General features: G+C 37.9%; 1 long non-coding RNA gene across 2 annotated transcripts; it reads right to left on the reverse strand.

Annotated features, from left to right (window-relative positions):
- Positions 1-374: 374 nt before the first annotated feature.
- LOC118500227 lies at positions 375-9539 on the reverse strand. Of its 2 annotated transcripts, XR_004902784.1 has the most exons (4): positions 8693-9539; positions 8262-8451; positions 4785-4990; positions 375-3603 (listed from the first exon to the last, which is right to left on the reverse strand). It is a non-coding gene; the product is annotated as an uncharacterized LOC118500227 (long non-coding RNA). The 2 variants fall into 2 exon arrangements; XR_004902783.1 differs by having other exon boundaries at positions 8262-9538.
- Between the last annotated feature and the right edge of the window lie 2840 nt (positions 9540-12379).

The raw sequence follows: 12379 nt of genomic DNA on the forward strand, positions 1-12379 counted from the left end.
AATAAAAAAAGAAGTACAAATTGATAGTTTCAAAATAGTCATGGGTATATAAAGTACAGCATAGTGAATATAGTAGCCAAAAGAAAAGCATGACCCTTTGCTGTAAGGATGGCCTAAGGAAGTTGGAGGATCTGGGTGGAGGGGAGTAAAAGGGGAAAAATTGGGATATCTACAATAGCATAAACAATTAAATATAAATTATAAAAAAGAAACACCGGCATCTTGAGTTGGAGCAGGTTATTGGAATATCCAATTGATAGCAGGTTAGTCAGAAGCACCTGAGCTTACAACTGGAGTTTGACAATGAGGACTGTTTTGCAGGACTGAGCTCCTTTCCTGCGGATCCTGATTCTATCTTCTGGTAGGCAGCATCAAAGTCAAGGTGAATTGTACAAGAATTCCTTGTTGGTATGGGGAGCCTCCACACACACATTAGAATTGATTCCAGTGAACTTTTCACCTTTAATCTTTGTGTAAAAGGTCAAATTTCTTCAAGCAAAAACCCCTTTTTTTCTATAAGATACTTACTAATGTCTTGATGAACTAAAAACATTTTAGATTAGTGATGATTTTTAGCACAACCCACAGTAAATACATTTTGCACTGTGACCCACTTGCCTAAATATAAAAAATCTTCACAAAATAACACTAAAAATATTATTTTTTCTACTTATTTTGCATGAGTAATAACTCCACTCAGTTGATTTCATGCCCCATTAAACAATTATAAGTTTAAAAACACCACTTTTGACAGTGATGTTCAGTAGTTGAAGTAGACAGAATTGATGTAATGATGTAATGATTATAAAAGATATACAGGTTCTGTCCCTGGCCCTTTAAGTTAGCTGACCAACCCATGTGACCATGAACCTACTTCCCCATTAAAGCAAGCTTAGGCCACCCTTTGATGTTCTTCTGTCTACCTCTCAACTTTTCCACCAAAGTATCCTTTATAATAGCAAAGGAGAAAAAGTAGGTATAAAACCCTGGATGGCTATAGCATAGCCCAAAGCAGCCCAAGGCAAGAGTAACATGTCTTTGAAGTCTTAGGTTTCATCTTTAAAAATTCATGTAAAATATGCATTTTACTAAAATGTAGTAAGTAATATAATGTAAAATATCTTTAAATACAATTGAAGTTTCAGGAAGCATTTTTCTGCAGATCTTTCTACTGAGCCCAGGAAAAATTTTGTCACACTGTTCCAAGCAATTAATTACAATCACTCTTAATTCTTTCACTGAATCCCATCCTTATTTGATCCAATATTATATCTGTCGTGCTATACCTGCCTCTCCATTTCTCTAATCCTCAAATTCTAACTTCATTTCCTGCCTCTGTAGCCACAGATTTAGCAATCTTCCTGATTCACCTACTGGCATTTTGATGGTTTGTTTGTTTGTTTGTTTGTTTGTTTTCTTTTCACCTTATGACATTTTGGATCTTTGTATTCCTTTATGGTTTTGATGGTGTACAATATTGCAATATTGTCCAATCTTGTATCCATAGCCTTATTCTAGTTCCCTGTCTAAAGAAACCCCACCCCAAAGTCCTACATTTCAATCCACACTTGACTTTACTGGGTTTGATGACATCTTGGTTGAGTTTATTCAAAAATAGCAATGGGAGATGGGGAGTGGGTCTTGAAATGTTATAAATATTCCAAGTTTCCTCAAGATGAATGGACTAGATTTATTGATGCTTAAGTGCTTTAATACTTGGGCCTAGTAGAGACATTCAAAAGTTTGTTCAAAGGTAAACTAAGGTATATTAAACATTTTCAGAGTTTATTTGAGCAAAAATTAGTTTAAATCTGCAGCACTAAACCGGAAGATGTTAGGAGCACTCCACTGACAGGAGCCAAGGGAAAACTTATAAGAGAAAGTGTTCAAGCAAAGAAAGGAAATTATTTGATTGGCTATAGTTTAAAGACTGGTTGGCTATTTGTCTTTGATTGTCCTTGGGTTTCAATTTCATAACACTGAAACATTTACAAACTTAGATTTTCATTTGCTTATGTAAGCTACCATGGCATTACAGCCACCTCAGTCTACTGGCCTCAATGTTTAATTTAACAAGAGCTACCCTCACATATCAACAGAATCCTTTAATCTCTGGGAAATTCCCAGAGATTCAAGGATCAATCTATAGCATTCCCAGGCTTTCTGATAGCAGTCCAACACTACAAGTACATTTGTAGTTCAGTAAAAACAAAAAGGCAGCTCTCTCATTAAAAATGACACTCAGTTCCAGGCTATCCTTTAAAAGTTTTGGTATTTCTACCAATCAGGGTGTGGTAAAGGATGAGATGAGATGTCCCAGGTCAGCCAGGGAAAAGTCCACTAACTAGCTGTGGTCCTGTCAAAAGAAAATTTACCATACTGTCCTGGACTCAATTCAGGGAAAGCCACGAGATGCTGTTTCATTTAGAAGATCTTATTGATCTACTCCCAACTCCAGCCCATGCTGAAGTTCAGACCTTGTCCAATATCTCAGCTGCACCAAGCCTGCTCTCGTGCCTCTACCACATACCCTATACATACATAATTTTCTGGGGGAAATAGATCACAACATATTTGATATCAATTTTTACCTCCTCACCAATATGAAAATAACCCTTGGCCAATGTGGTTGAGAGGATCTGCTGTCTTCCAGACTGAGGTCCAGGTGGTCCTCGTGCCATTTATTTCCATCTGTACACACCTCATTGGATTCGTTCCACATGGTCCTTCTTAACAATGTCTCCTCCCTATTTGAGGCTCCTGTGTCTCTAAAAAATTACCCTTGGCTATACTTTCTCAGTGTTAGCTGCAAATAACAATATGAGTCATAATTACCTAGAAAAGCCTGGAACTACAATACTATCTCATAAACCTCCAGATTCTGATACAGACACATTCTCTAAACTAAGGTCCCCAACGCGCAGCCCTCAAGCTGGGTATTGCTTGCAGTATGCTTTGCCTGACTCATGAGTTTGTTTATAACTTGACTTGGTTGCTAATATTTAGAACTCAAATTTTTAACCAAATGTCCACTTTCTTATGAAAAATCAGAAGGTCTTGCAAAACTTGGCCCATATCCTGACATTCCCAATTGACCCACAGCAGGAGCTGAGGAAAAAGATCCCCTTTAGATGCTGCCTGCCCTTTTCAATCCAACCCAATGATCCTCACTGTTTTCTCTCTAATGCACAACCAAATGTGAACTGCCATTTATTATTATAGTTGCATTGATTTTGTAAGAAATAAAACAGGAGTACATTTTTTGGTGGAAGTAAAAAATTTTACCCACAGGTATAATATGCAAAGTGTGTTTCAGTTGAAGGCATTCACATTAAGACATTACCATACAACAAACCATTATGAGAACTATGACTTCTATAAGAAAAGAACTACTGAGATGAAATAAAAATAAATAGCAATAAAAAAACTGAGGTCTCGAAAAGGGTTTGTTTTGGGATATAGTGATGCTGCTATGAAATGCATTCACAAAATCCTCACTCACATACTTTATTACACTTCACCCTATATCCTGATCTTCACCATTATCAACCATTCCACCCCACTGGCTTTTGAGTTTGCAACTTCTGCTCTGAACGAATAAATCTACAAAATGAAATAATACCCACATAGATGTTAAAATTGGTATGTTGTACAGCAAAAATTAATATAATATATGTCAACTACACTTTAACAAAAAAAGGAAAAGAAATAATATTTCAACCACCACCCATCATTAGCACCAGGAAACCCAAATGCCTATCATCCAATAATGACCACAAATCTTGGAAAAGTGATATGTGTATACTCAGAGAGGCCTGGTAAAACTCAATGACTTAATGATGAAACAAAAAAATGGTGGGGGACTGGATTGGGAGTAAAAAGGAGAAAACTGTATTTGAACGATGATTAAAATAAAAAAAACGAGGCATTTATACAACTGAGTATTTCAAACAGGTTGATGGGGAATTTTGTCTCCTCTCTGAGAACCAGTGCAGAACAAGACCATGGAAACAAGGACTGAAATATGCTTCAAACCTGATATAGAGTGTTCCTGATAGGACAGAGGTGGACTGATATGGCAGGAACACATTTACAACATTTGGGTTAAGTGCAGTGAAGAAATCCCCTGACACTGATTAGGCAAGAAACAGGTAGGGGAGGAAGAGGCGGCAGCAGCATAGGCAACCTGGGCAGAGTCAGAAAATATTCTGAGCAGATCAGCATTTAGTCACACATAGGCTGGGATGCCAGCGGGTCATGCTCAGGACAGTCTTCCCTAAAACCAACCATGAGCAGGGGATGCTGAAATCCTGGCAGGCCCAAGGAGTCCTGTCATTGAGGGCAGTCCTTCTCAAGAAGAGGGAAAGCACAGGTCTGGAGTAAAGTCCAAGCTGATAAAATACTGAGTCCTTCAGTCTACATCTTTCAGATCAATACAGAGTAGAGATAAAGGACACTATTATGTCACTTGTTTTTTTGTTTTGTTTTTTTTTACAGTTAGACATAATGAAGACAAAAGAGAGAGGCTTAAGGAAATTCTTCTCAGAGCAACAAAATTATTAAAAGTTCAGCTTGGTGTTCTAGCACTACCTGATAATCATATAACTTGTTTGTTGCAAGTTTTCAGACTGTGTTCTAGCAAACACAATGACCTCATCATATCATAGAAAGCCTGATATGACAGAAGTTGCTAGAGCAGTCTGACAAAAGCAGAACTGTTAACTCCTATGGCATAAAAAATTACCCCCAAAATTTTCAGAAAAACAACCATTTTATTTGCTTACAATGTGACGTGTCATAATTCAGGAAGGGCTCATTTGGGCACTTCTCCTTGGAGTCCCTCATACAGTTGCAGACAGATATTGACTCTTCTGTAATTATCTGAAGGCTCAGCTGGATGGACTGTCAGCTGAGAGGTCACTGGGAACTGTTAACACAAGCATCTTCATCCTGTCTCGCCCTGCGGCTGGGTCTTCTCACTGCACAGCCACTGAAATCCAAGAGGCAGTATCTTAATATAGTGAGAGTCCGAAGAATGTGGAGAGCAAACATTCCAAGAGATCAAACAAGGAGCTGCAAGACTTCTGAACTTAGCCTTGGTATCACACAGTGTCACTGGCACGGAACTTTATTGGTCAAGGAAATCACTAAGACCAACCCAGATTTAATGGTCCCCACCTTTCTACAAGTGTGTCAAAGAATTTGCCACCATCTTTAATTCACCATAAATGCCTGTTTATCATTCTCTTATAAATCTTCTATTTGTTTCTCCTACCTTTCTTATGTTATTCATGCACACCTAAATTTGGAAATAGACATTATTTACCCTGAAGCTATGGCTTTTAATTAAAACCCTTTCTTAGTAGTCAAGCTAGAAGTATGGAAAATAAGGTATTTTTGTTTTATTTGTTTCTAACATTTAACATACTGTTCAGCAATACCAAAATTGTTAGAAGCAACATTTCTCTTCCACAATTTGTGAAAGGAATGTTATTTTTTATTTAAAATTTAAAACATAGAATTTCAATTAATCTTTCTTGAAGAAATAAGACAAAACAAAGTTTCTTAAGCTTGGCAAGACAGGCAGTAGACTTAGTTACAAGCTGTTCTAGTACACTTGGTGCTGTGTAGTCTGTTCCTAGTTAATCTCAAATTATCTTTGTGCAGTAAAGCTCATCACTTTTAATAAAGTTCTAATTTTTTTGTTCTCATGTAAAAAAAATGTTTCTGATCTCTTAAACTTTATAAAGAGTAAAAGGATGTTCTTATTTTTCCCAAAATGATAAAGCTGTATTTTCTTTCCTCATGGGCTAATAAAGCATTTTAAATCTATACCCCAAATCAGATACCTTATTGAAAGGAATTAAAGTTTAACATGAACATGGAGAGTTCCTTTGAAATATGCCCTGTCATTATGTCATCATGTAAGTTCTGCTGTTTTTTATTTCCTTTGGGGGCCACCTGTTTTTTGTTGTTGTTTGGTTGGTTGGTTGGTTGGTTGTTTTAGAATCAACCAGTGGTGGTTTCTTCTTTAGTTTCTGCAATAAAACTTTCTTTCCTCGACCTACTATCATATTCTCCTTCTCCTCCTCCTTCTTCTCCTCATTCTTCTCCTCAACAGGCTTCTCATTTTTTCCTTTTCCTTTCTTTACTAATCTGTACCCTTGAATTGAATTTATGTTAAAGGGAAATCACAATAAAAGAGGAAAAACTAAACATGAGGTTCTGCATATCTTTCACTATGAGGATTTATGGAATTAAATTCCTGGCTCTTCACCACACCTTCCTAAATTAGAAGAGTTCCAGCTTCACAGATAGCCATTTAAATTAAATTAAAAAGGCTATTTAGGGCAAAGGGGGCAATTTTGAAAAGGTTAGTAAAGTAATAAGCTAGAAGAGATTTTAAATATATAGTAGCTAATAGGCAAATCTATAGTGACAAACAGTATATAAGTGGTTGTCAGGGACTGGGGGAGGGGCAGTGGGGAATGATTTAATGGGTATGGATTTCTTTTCAGGGAGATGAAAATGCCCTGGAAATAAGGTTGGCTCTTTTTCTATTGTTTTCCCTAACAACAGTAGGGGGCCTAGGACCTGTTTTTATTCTGAAGAAATCCTAAATTTCCATTATCAGTCCTAAACAGGTTGTGGTACAGATCCTTGTGGGGTTGTGAGAGGTAAGTAGGAAAAAACTGTTCTCAGGAACAAAGAGCCAAAAATAATCTGGAGCTGAAAGCACTGCCTTGCCACCCCCACGTGTGGCTCACTCTAGTCACACAAACGATCATAGTTCATCCTACTCCAGATAACCAAAGATTTCAACTCATTCCCTCAAAGGGAACTGCAAATAGCTAACACAACCTTGAATAAATAATTGACATGTTTATTGATTTATGAACTGGATATCCTGATACAGACAAGTAGAAAGAAGAGTAATACTGGTTTGAAAATCAGACCACATCTATGGGGGTTTTTTTTTAGTCATGTAAATAGAAACTTGTCTCAGGTTCATGTACTTTTTCTTTCCTATATCTTACATAAATAAAAAGACAATTTAGATTAATTTCCTTTAGTAAAGAAAATTGGGTTCTTCACCATCTTCTCCTTGAACTTGTTTCAAGGCGTTGTGCATTACGTTGTTATCTGGGGGGGGATGAAGTTGAGGGGGTATTGCCTCTTCTCTATAATTAACTTCCATAATCTCTTTATAACTTACAACATTCTTGAAGACCTAATTGATCAATTGGTTTCCCAGCTGTTTTCCTTCCCCTCTTAGAGTCTTGAATGTGAAAATGAAGATGTATAACAAGATTGTATTCAAAAAGAGAAAGAGAAGGATTTAAGAATTGAATCTGCCCTGATCAACATGGTTGCGTTGGTTGGGTATCATCCCACAAAGAGAAAGGTTGCCAGTTCAATTCCCAATCACGGCACAAGCCTGGGTTGTTGGTTTGGTCCCCAGTCGGGGCACCTACAACAGGCAAACAATTGATGTTTCCTTCTCATATCCATGTTTCTCTACCTCTTTTCCCCCCCCTTCCCCTCTCTCTGAAAATAAATAAATAAAAATTTTTAAAAACAATATAAAAAACGAAGAAGCAGAACAGAAACAGACTCATAAATCAGAGGACATTTTAAGGGTTACCAGATGGAACGGGGAGTGGGGAGATGGGATTAAGGAGCACAAACTGGTTGTTGCAGAATAGTCACAGGGATGTAAAGTGCAGCATAGGGAATGCAGTCAGTAATATTGTAATAACTATGCATGGTGTCAGGTGGGTAGTTATTGGAATGATCACTTAGTAAGTTATATAATGTCTAATCACTAGAGTATACATGTGAAACTAATATAATATTGTATGTCGACTATAATTGAAAAATAAAAACTGACTTAAATTTTTTTAAAAATCACTGTCCAAGATATTATACTGAAGAATCACTTGGCCCTGGGGTAAGTAACTTCTAGCTAGACCATTGTCAGTACTACCTGCTATTATTATTGAAAAAAATTTAGTGAGGTCTGCACAAAGGACCTGCTGAAGTGGTTTCAGTGTTTTAGAACTGAAGTAGGGTGAAGTGCTGAGTTACTGTGTCCAAGTTCCGACTCCCCATTCCTCCCTGTCTGCCTCACTAATCAAACCATCAGGTTTTGAAGGACATTCTAGATTTCATTTACTTTTTCTTTTTACTTAAAAGGACACCAGTGTACCTTTTAAGATCTTGTTTCTTAAAGTGTAACTGTTTCCAGAAAAATAAGTCACCTGGGGTCTCAGGGTTAGTAGACAGGAGGCTGCATGTGATTCCCTGGGGAGGGGCCCCAGTGACCTGCTTTGCACACATGTTGTCCAGGTGATTCACTGGTGCAGCCAAGCCTCCAGAGCATTGTTTTTAGTTGACCAGGACTTCAGGTCCCAAATTTGCTTTGGTGAATAGATCTTTTAAAAAATACTCCTTAAGATAGAAAGAAGAAAAATATTAACAATGACAGTTTTGTTTTGAACATAGCTGTACATAGGGTGCCCATTAACCCAAATGTCACAAATATCCAAATGTTATTATGAATACTCTTACTAAAGTCTGTCACATGACTGAGGGCTGTCCTATAAAGTAAAAAACATAGGTAAGAGTGGGAATTTATCTTTCAAGCAAGGTACTCTTCATCAAGATTCTAAAATGAGGTGAAGGACTTTACCTGTCAAGGAGCCAAACAGGTCCTGAACGGCGGCCATCATTGCAGCAGCTAGGTCCATTGGCCAAACTTCCATAGATTCAGCCAGTAAGGAGACAATTAGCCCAAATGTATTTATTACTGTTTATTACACATGGCACTGCACACAGCATGAGCTTCATGTTCACGTTGGTTCCTCTTGCCCCTCCAGTTCGGAGGCAGCCACGCAGAAGTAGGCCCAGGGAGACACTGCACACACACTGTCATAGTAAGGAAACTCAGCTTTGGAAAACACCAGGCTATTAAAGGATCTACTAGTAGAACTGTTCATCCACCCCTACAGAGAGAGACATTATCTTTATCATCCTAATCAGAAAACAAATCAGCCTTCTGACTCAAAGGGAGATATTATCTTTATTACCCTGGATTACCTCCAAGGAAGGAGGGAAAGTACCTTTATTATTCTGGAGAATAAGCAAATCTGCTCCCTGCCTAGAGCAGCTTTACAAATATCTTTAAACAAAGCTATCCTTGCTCTTTGCTGGGGAGGCATCCAAAAATGCCAGAATTACCTTTCAACACTACCTTTGATTTGTTTTCCTCTGATGACTCACAAATTAGCCTGGGCGTTAGGAGAGCTCAGGCCTGTCTTCTTTCCTTGACTTCAGAGGGTAAATCTTTTGATTTAATACTTTGTATCAGCCTTCAGACTTTTAAAGTAGTGTATCTTACATCTCAAGCAGAATCTTACATGGAGCCTCATCATAGAAAACGAATCAAAGCAGAACTACTTTCTCAAAGGAGATGAGGTTACTCCCCCTTCTCTTCACTTCCTTGAGTTAGATTTTGGCCCATGTTGGCCTCTGAGCATCCTCAAAACCTCATACTCTTCAAAATGCAATTAAAAATCATCACTACACCGAGAGTGTGATGTTGTATAATTACTAGTGTTACTGGAAAGGGAACCCAGCCCAAGCAGGTCTGCCTAGGGCCGATGGTAATGTGTGCATTCTTGACTCCATGCAGGAAAGATTTCACAATACAAATCCAAATGATGTTGAGAGGACATTTATTAAAGCTGGGGACAGTGAAACAAAAAGGGCCTAAGGTAGAAGAAGCAACAGGAGACTAGGTGGTGAAACAATCCTAGGCAAGGCTGCTTTGGCTCACTGAGACATCAGAGAAAAGGGGGCCTTGGAAACAGGTTGAGGGGCTTAGCTGGGGAGGAGCTACCACTGTCCCTTGCTCCTTGCTTGCAAGTCTCACAGGATCCCTTAGGGTTTAGGAGATATGTGCCCATCAGGGAAGGGGGGGAAGAGAAAGGTGTGGGGATGCTCTCCAGAGGACCTTTGATTTGAAGGTTTTTAAAGGGTGGGGATTTCAGGGAGATCTTAGGGAAGATCTCAATAGAATATGTATCAGCTTTATGCTGACATACCAAAATGAGATTTATTCTCTTAACTTCATCCTTTCTTGGGTGTGGATGGCAAATGGCACTAATTGGATTTCTGCTATTCCCCTGAGTAGGGTGATTTAAGAGATTTACTCTCTGGTTGGGGAGAAGTATAAACCATTTACTCTTAAGTGTCCTTGGTTATAGAAAATAGGATTTCATGATTTACTAGATGGCTATAAACTGCTCAGCTGTTTAACTATCTGTCTGTTTCTTTATGTCTGTTTCTTTGTCCTGGCTTACAGACCTATCTCACTTGCACTACTCAGCAGGTTGGTAGGTCACCAGGCAATGAGAGATGGGGTTACACAGGTTTCAATAAATAAAAAACTGTTCTTCCTGGCATCAGTGGAGACAGGAGGAAGCTGTATTCATTGGTCACTAAGTCATGGAGGCAAGTAGTTTGCTTTCTGTTAACAGGAAACATATCCAAGAGTGGCCTTACAGGATAATACTCATTTCTGCACTCATTTACTTACTCACACATTTATTTTATTCAGCAAGAATATTGATATTGATAACCTACTAAATACCAGACATATAAAAGTGATGATCCCAATCAAAGGGGGGATAAGTAGAAGTATTATACAAGTAAAAATACATTTTTTATAACTACATACATATACCATAAAAGGGTATGATATGTTTCTGTTTTCCACTGCTTGATTATTTATGCCTGAGACAGTGTGTTGAAGAAGATAAAAAGGCTTATGGGACACTTTTTTTTTAATCTACTGACTTAAAGGCATTGACTCTCATATACTCTATAGATACTCTTATAATCCTTAAATATTCTGATTATCTGACCAAACTTGGCATCAGGAAGTCTTTTCTGTATTAATAACACCCAACTGGTTTTCTAACAGGATAAGCTCCTAATCACAAATAATCTAAGCAGAGAATAGCTTTTCTTAGGGAAGGGTCCAGAAGCTTGATATTGATAATTTACACCTTTTATCAAAAATGGTGACCATATCTACTAAGTATTCCTGATATGCTAGATCATTTAGTTTAGCTTTCACAATTACTTCTGAGTTAAGTACTATCTCACTTTTGCAAGTGAGAAAAGGGAGGGTCAGGGCTGCTAGGTAATTTCCCAATATGCTACAGGAAGTAGGAGGCAGAAGCCAGGTCTGTCCATCCCTATTCCCAGGCTCCTCAAAGCTCTGCCCCATGCTTGCTGAGCAGAGAGTCACTGGCAACCCCTCTAGTAAGTCATCCTTTTAGCTTTTACTATAAAGGGAAATTCACCTCCTTTCATCTTCTCTGGCCAGTAAGTTCCCTACAACTTTCTTTATCAAATAACATTTGGAGAAATAGGAAAATATATGGGACATGGAGTATGAATTTCCCTCTTTATCATTCAAAAAGATTCTTCTGCAATTAAGAAAGGAAATAAATTGGTAGAGGAAATTCAAAGAACATTAAATCTCAAAAAACTTTGAACAAATTAAGTCATTTTTATCTTTATGTTGATAATAGAAGCTTTTTAAGACACTTGAAGATTAATTCTCTCTTTCAATTTTGAACTTAGAGAAGATAGCAAATAAAGCCATGGCCAGGTAGCTCGATTGGTTAGAGTGTCATTTTGATATGCCAAGGTTGAGGGTTCAATCCTGAATCAGGACACAAGCAAGAATTAACCAATGAATGCATAAATAAGTAGAACAACAAATCTTTCTCTCTCTCTCAAGTTTCATAAATAAAGCCCTGGCTGGTATGGCTGATTTTATTGGAAAATCATCCCATAACTGAAAGATTTTGGGTTCAATTCCTGCCCAGTGCACTTACCTAGGTTTTGAGTTTGATACGGGAGCCAGGAGTAAATAATGGTCTCTCACATCAATGTTTCTATTTGTCCCTTCTACCTAGACCCCCCTACTTACTCAAGTCATCCCCATACCATTCTCCCTGTCCATGGGTCTTGCATATACATTCTTTGGCTAATATATTTCCCACGTTGTACTTTATGTCCCCATGACTATTCTGTAACTACCAACTTGCACTTCTTAATCCCTTCACTTTTTTGCTCATACCCCTAATGCCCCTCCCATCTGGCAACCATCAAATCATTCTCTGTATCTGTGATTCTGTTTCTGTTCTTCCTGATCGTTTATTTTGGGGTTTTTTAGAGTCAATTATTGATAGATATTTATTGTCATTTTATTGTTCATATGTTTTACCTTCTTCTTAAAGAAGACTTTTCAACATTTCATATAATATTGCTTGGTGATGATGAATGCCTTTAACTTTTTCTT

This window comes from Phyllostomus discolor, chromosome 4 (assembly GCF_004126475.2).
Source record: "Phyllostomus discolor isolate MPI-MPIP mPhyDis1 chromosome 4, mPhyDis1.pri.v3, whole genome shotgun sequence".
NCBI classification, from domain to species: Eukaryota; Metazoa; Chordata; class Mammalia; order Chiroptera; family Phyllostomidae; genus Phyllostomus; species Phyllostomus discolor.